This window comes from Tympanuchus pallidicinctus, unplaced genomic scaffold (genome assembly GCF_026119805.1).
Source record: "Tympanuchus pallidicinctus isolate F22 unplaced genomic scaffold, pur_lepc_1.0 scaffold5, whole genome shotgun sequence".
Taxonomy (NCBI): Eukaryota; Metazoa; Chordata; class Aves; order Galliformes; family Phasianidae; genus Tympanuchus; species Tympanuchus pallidicinctus.
The window spans coordinates 65226357-65231950 of NW_026294769.1; the positions used below are offsets into that span (position 1 = coordinate 65226357).

The 5594-nt window shown below is 40.8% G+C and overlaps 1 long non-coding RNA gene across 1 annotated transcript; it reads right to left on the reverse strand.

The window, feature by feature from the left end:
* Positions 1-1192: 1192 nt before the first annotated feature.
* On the reverse strand, positions 1193-4516 carry LOC128091577 (uncharacterized). Its single transcript, XR_008211472.1, has 4 exons — positions 4383-4516; positions 4077-4155; positions 1970-2045; positions 1193-1304 (listed from the first exon to the last, which is right to left on the reverse strand). It is a non-coding gene; the product is annotated as an uncharacterized LOC128091577 (long non-coding RNA).
* Between the last annotated feature and the right edge of the window lie 1078 nt (positions 4517-5594).

The following is a 5594-nucleotide window of genomic DNA, read 5'->3' on the forward strand; positions in this document are numbered from 1 at the left end:
TGCGAAGCAACTATTTACTCAGTATTGATGTACTGAGGCTGAGCCTATCTAGGGCATGGGTAACTATGGATGGGCTCTGCCGTAGGGCTGCTGGCAGAGGCACTAGTGTTCACCTCCAGCCTGGAGCCAGCCCCACTGCTGGCATCTGCAGCCACCTACTGGTAGCCGCCTCCCCGCTAGGCCAGCACAGCATGGGAGCTCATCTGCTGGCCTCGTTACCTCCATAAACAAACGTCAGCTATTTCATTTGAGAATGTGCTCTCATTTTGAACAGATATTTTGAGATCCCTCTTTTATGAGCCAAGAGTTACTTCCAGACGCTTAGCACATATTAGCTAATGAGAACACTGCAGTTTTGCAAAGTAGGCTGCTAGTAGGCCCATTTTGCAGCAGGGCAAAATTAGTCTACCGAGAAATAAGTCAGGTGGGAGAGTTCAAGAGCTCAGCAGCCTTATTGGCATGGGGCATATCTGGCAGTTCTTGCCCACACAGTTTGCTGCTTGCTGCTGTTTCTTGAGATTCTGGCCTCGGTGAAGGAGAGATTGTGAGATATGATGTGCTGCACCCCATTAAGAAATATCTGAGGAGTCCTTGAAAATCTGTTCACACTCTCCTTCCCTACTGCTGAATTTAGCTTTGTAGGAGTGCAGATAGAGAAAAGTTACTTGTAAAATCTGATGCAAATTCAGTGTATCGCACGTGAGCTGCAGCTTATACTTTGATTAAGTGAATTTACATAGCCAGTATTAGTTAAATCCTAATGTATTAATGAAGATGCTAATCAATGAAGAGGTGTGCAAACCAAATATGCAAACCAAATAGGAAAGCATGCTTAAGGGAGTGGTTCTGGAGAGATGTTTTCACCTTGCTGTTGGGAGTAATCTGCCATCCTGCCCCTGAGATGCCTTATCAGGATGAGCAGGTGAGAAGCTGCTTTGATTTTAGCAATTGAAGATATTATCTGTGCTTCTTGATTTCTTTTAAATTAACATGTAGCTTTCTGTAGTAATGTTACAGGTTTCATAAGCAAACTTGGCAAAGATAACAAATGTTAATTGGCCCCGCTAATCTCAATTTAATATGATGATCATCATCTTTTGTTTTTCCCTTCCTTTGCTGCTGACTGTGCCATTTCTTCCCTATTCCCCACCCTTCATTCAGTGCATTTGTTCAGTTACAGTGTTGATTTAATTTTTCCTAGAAAAAGCATCTTGCCCTCCCACTATGTGTCTCTTCAGATCTCTGGCCTCTGGTGCTGTCCAAATAAATCAAGTGGAAATGCCATGTCCTTGAGCCTTTGCTGTCTGAAACAATTACAGAAAAGAGCTGGATTAATTAACTGACTGTGATGGCAATCAGGAAAAACAGAAAATAGCTATGATCTAGACTCTCAGACCTCCAGTTCAAGTCTCCTCCACAGCTATCCTCCTAGTCACATCTTTTAAACTGAGGTAGGCTCACCATCCTTATCCTCTCCGAGGTACTTGTTGCCCTTGACACTTCTATTAATCCTTAAAGTTGGAGTTTATGACATTTTCTATTCTCTCTTTCTCTGTTTAGAATCTTTCCAAAGCTTTCTCTCCAATCTCCAAGTGGAGAATTCCAAGTAAGCTTCCTGCTGTGCCTTCCTTCCCACCTTCTCTTTTCCGTTCTCGGGTGACCTCTCCTGCTGACATGGATCAAACTATTACCTCTGTGTCAACTGCCTTTAAAACATTTATCTACTGCTGATTTTTCTTCTGCATGTTGGCTTTGCATCTTGCTGCCTCCATAGTGCTACATCCTGACAGACAGCTTGCTGCCAAGCTCATTGGGATACAAAAACAATCTCATTAAAAACCAAACCCAACAACTCAGCTTTCCCTGGCTGTCTGGCTGGCAGCCAGCATGTTTGTCAATTTCAATGTCTTTGATATTTAAATTTAGCTTTCTCTTACTGCTGATACCATTTGGCAGAAGGTGTACTTACAATATTATTCCCAAAGCTATTTGCCAGGCATCTCTGCTCATCTCTGCTACACTCAAACCTTCCCAGGAATTCACTTCTGCTTATAAGAAATAATACCGGTATGAACAAAATATTAGTGCTATCCCAACTGACTAAAGGGATAATTTTATTATTATTCATTCGCGTTTCTACTCTTTGTATGTTCATATGCCATATCAAAAATTGCCTTCTAGCCAAGGGCTATCTTCAACTGTTCATAACGCATCTAACATATTTCAGTGTGTGTCTCTGGGGTTCTTTCACAGAATTCCAAGAAAGAAAATAATTATTTTAGTAACAGAACAGCGTGACTACAAAACTGCAACACTGATACCTGGTATTAGAGGCAGATGAATTATTTGTCTGAAAATATCATACTTCTGTGTCCCAGTTTGACACTAGTTGTGCAAGATACTGCAGGCCACACTAAAGCTTCTCACTTGTTGAATGTCTCAGTTTAAGAAGAAAAGAAAAAAGCCCAAGAGTTACCTGACAACTAGTCTCATTAAGACTCCTCAGATTTTTTTATATCTAGAAAATTTCAGTGCTTCAGAGTTTGCAAGTATTCCCTCATGTATTTGTTAACTTATGAATCTCAATGATTTTCACTGAGGTTCCTGGTTTCAATTTTGAGAAGGATCAGAAAAGTTGTTACTCTTGGTTTACTAGGACTTGATTCTTGAAAATTTTAAGAAATTATAGAATGTTGAAATTACACAACTGTGTTTCAGGTGATTCTCTGCCATGCCACTATAGGTACATTTGACTAAAATAAAGATGCTCTGGTATAAATATGTACATAAACACACTGGCAGCTATTCAGATGCTGCCAAAACCTAAAGATGTTTGTTATGCCTTGATACCAACACCCAAGTCATTACAGTACAGTACAGCCCAAGTACTATGAATTTATTTCAGATGGAAACACCACTGAGACCTAGGGGACAGATTTTTGCCTCTCCTGTTTCATCTGCAGTATTCAGTGCAATATAGATGCCAGCGTGTAGTTCCAAAAAATCATGACTGAAAGAGTCTGCCTTTTTTCCCATAATTGCTTGAATGTGAGGTGTTCATCTAGACCTAAATGCTTTTCTAGTTTTCATTCCAGGATGCTGGAAGCATTGATGTAAATGCTATAATCATCAGGAATTCATGAGAGATATTCTAATATCTGCTTTCAGTAAAATGCTTAACAGCTGCTGGGCACATTATCCAACACTCTTCAGTATTCCAGTGATCATACTGCAGTATCATACTCATTCTGTTTCCTCGTCCTGCTGAATATTCATGCCATGCAATGCAGAAGAGCTTCCATAGATGACCAGCACATCCTGCAGCAGATGGGTAAAAGGCCAGAAGGAAATGTGAGCTCTGGATTTAAACCTTCTCCAGAAAAAAGGCTGCTGTGCTCTGGTGTCCCACATTCTGGGTGCCTTATCTAGGCACACAGGTAACCACCCTGAGGTAAATGGTCAGTTGTTGGCTATCATCTCTTAAAAGGACCAACAACCTTCATTTTTTAAAAGTAGAAACAGATTCCTAATTGCACCAGCAAGTGGATATTTCAGGTGCAGGAACAGCGAGGTCTGCAAAACTTAGCGCTGATCCCAGCCTCCTTCATGAACCAATTTCAGAGGAGTTCTTCCCATGAGGAAACAAGACTCAGTACTGGCAGAGTCAGAACCTCACATGCAAATGCTTAGCAAACAGGAGTTACAGTAAACTCACATTCATAGAGAATTTTCTAACTAGAAAATTAATCTTTTGTGAAGGATTGCAAAAAAGGTCTACCTTTTCTCTTGCCCCCTGGCTCCTTTTTGTTCATGAAAGCCTTATCATTAAGCTGTACAAGAGACATGCTCTGTTGTAGATCCTTAAAAATACCCAGCAAGAACTTTTACAGGGGATATTTAAATGCAAGTTAAATTAATTTTTGTGGTAAATTAGGCATATATAAAAATTTACTGGCTTTCACTGTAACAGCTCAAGAAAAGTATTTAGCTGTGAAGTTATCTATGGTCTCTTTTGGTTACAGCTGTATCATATCCTTTTCTTACACATTTGTTTTGTTCACAACGTAGCCCCAAACCTGTTAAACGTGGTGGAAACTGCTGTTGAATCTGCTGTTCAGCTGGAAATTTCTTTTCTCATGGAGCTTTAAAAGCAGCCTAGAAGTAAAAACCAGAGTTTCAGTCTGAGAACACTGCTTGACATAAATTAATTATTGTATGCATATTAATATTCATAAGGGACCCAATTATGTGGGAAAGTCACAGTGATCTATTTGCTGATTAGAAAAGAAAACACTGGCATGATTTTTTTCTTAAATTCACCTTGTTATCTACAATTTGTATCAATAAGCAAATGCAGGGTTAAGATGAAGTGGGATACATACCGGTGAGGTGACTGCTGAAAATGCAGTCAATCTTTCAGCAGGTAAGAATCACAGAATCATGAGATAATTTAGTTTGCAAGGACCTCTGGGGGTAGGTTGGTCCGATTCCTCCATCAAAGCTGGGCCAAACTCAACATCACATTCCTCAACAGCTGTGGAACACGCTGAAGTGTTAATAAAGTGTGGAACAGGAAATGCTTGAGAAAAGCAGGTGGATATAATTAGGTCTAAGAGGCCTAAAACTTAAGAGCTGCCACTTTAGGGTGGCTCTTTTGAGTGCCATCCAGGAAAAAAATGTTCTTTGTTGCCACCAAGAAGTCGTGTTTGGCCAGGCAGCATTAAAAGTAACTGAGATAAAAGACTGAAGCCTCATTTACAACACTTGATCATAAAGGAAAGTCTCCAAATTTTTGGTAAAACACATCTCAGACTTCCTGTAAAAATGACGATGACTTGGGACAGCCATGAATGGTTTGTAGCAGCTGTACCTTATCTAACATCATTTTAATCTGAAAGTCAGCATCTCAGAAACTGCCTCACTTGCTGAAGGACCACTGCAGAAGTTGCTCACAAAAGACACCTGTCTCACATCTCTGGGGCTGAGAGAAGAGCTTCACAGCACAGGTGTGTAGGGAATGGCCAAGCAGTGCCAATGACTTCCTGAGAGCTGGTGTGTGATGAGCAGCATCCCTACACACAGTCATCACCCTGCAGTGCGGAACATACTGACACTGCTCTCTAACACTTATATGAAAGCCAAGGAGTATGTTTATTCCCCTTTCTGGGAGAGGTCATCACAATGAGATTGTGTCCAGGATGCATTCAGCTTTGTTACAGCTCTGCTTGCTGAGTCAGTCCTTCTCTGACTCACAGTGAGAGTGAGAATCAAAGGCAAGTGAAGTTCCTGGGAGAGCTGACCTCATTCAGCAGGGCTCTGCCATCTTCAGCCAGTTTGCAGGCTGCCTATGTGCAGTGGGAAAGGGCTGACACATCTGGTGCTGTGATGCATGAAAGAAAGCTACTCAGCACCTTCCTGGATCTTTGGAAATTGGATTTTATGTTGTTTCCACACAGTGAGAATGTTGCCATTTTTGTAGCTGAGATTGGGCTGATCTCACAACTGGGGGAAAAAAAAAGAAAAAAAAAAGATAAAGATTCTTATGAAACAACTTGGATTTCTTCCTATAGCATCTATAATTTTTTGAAGTCCCC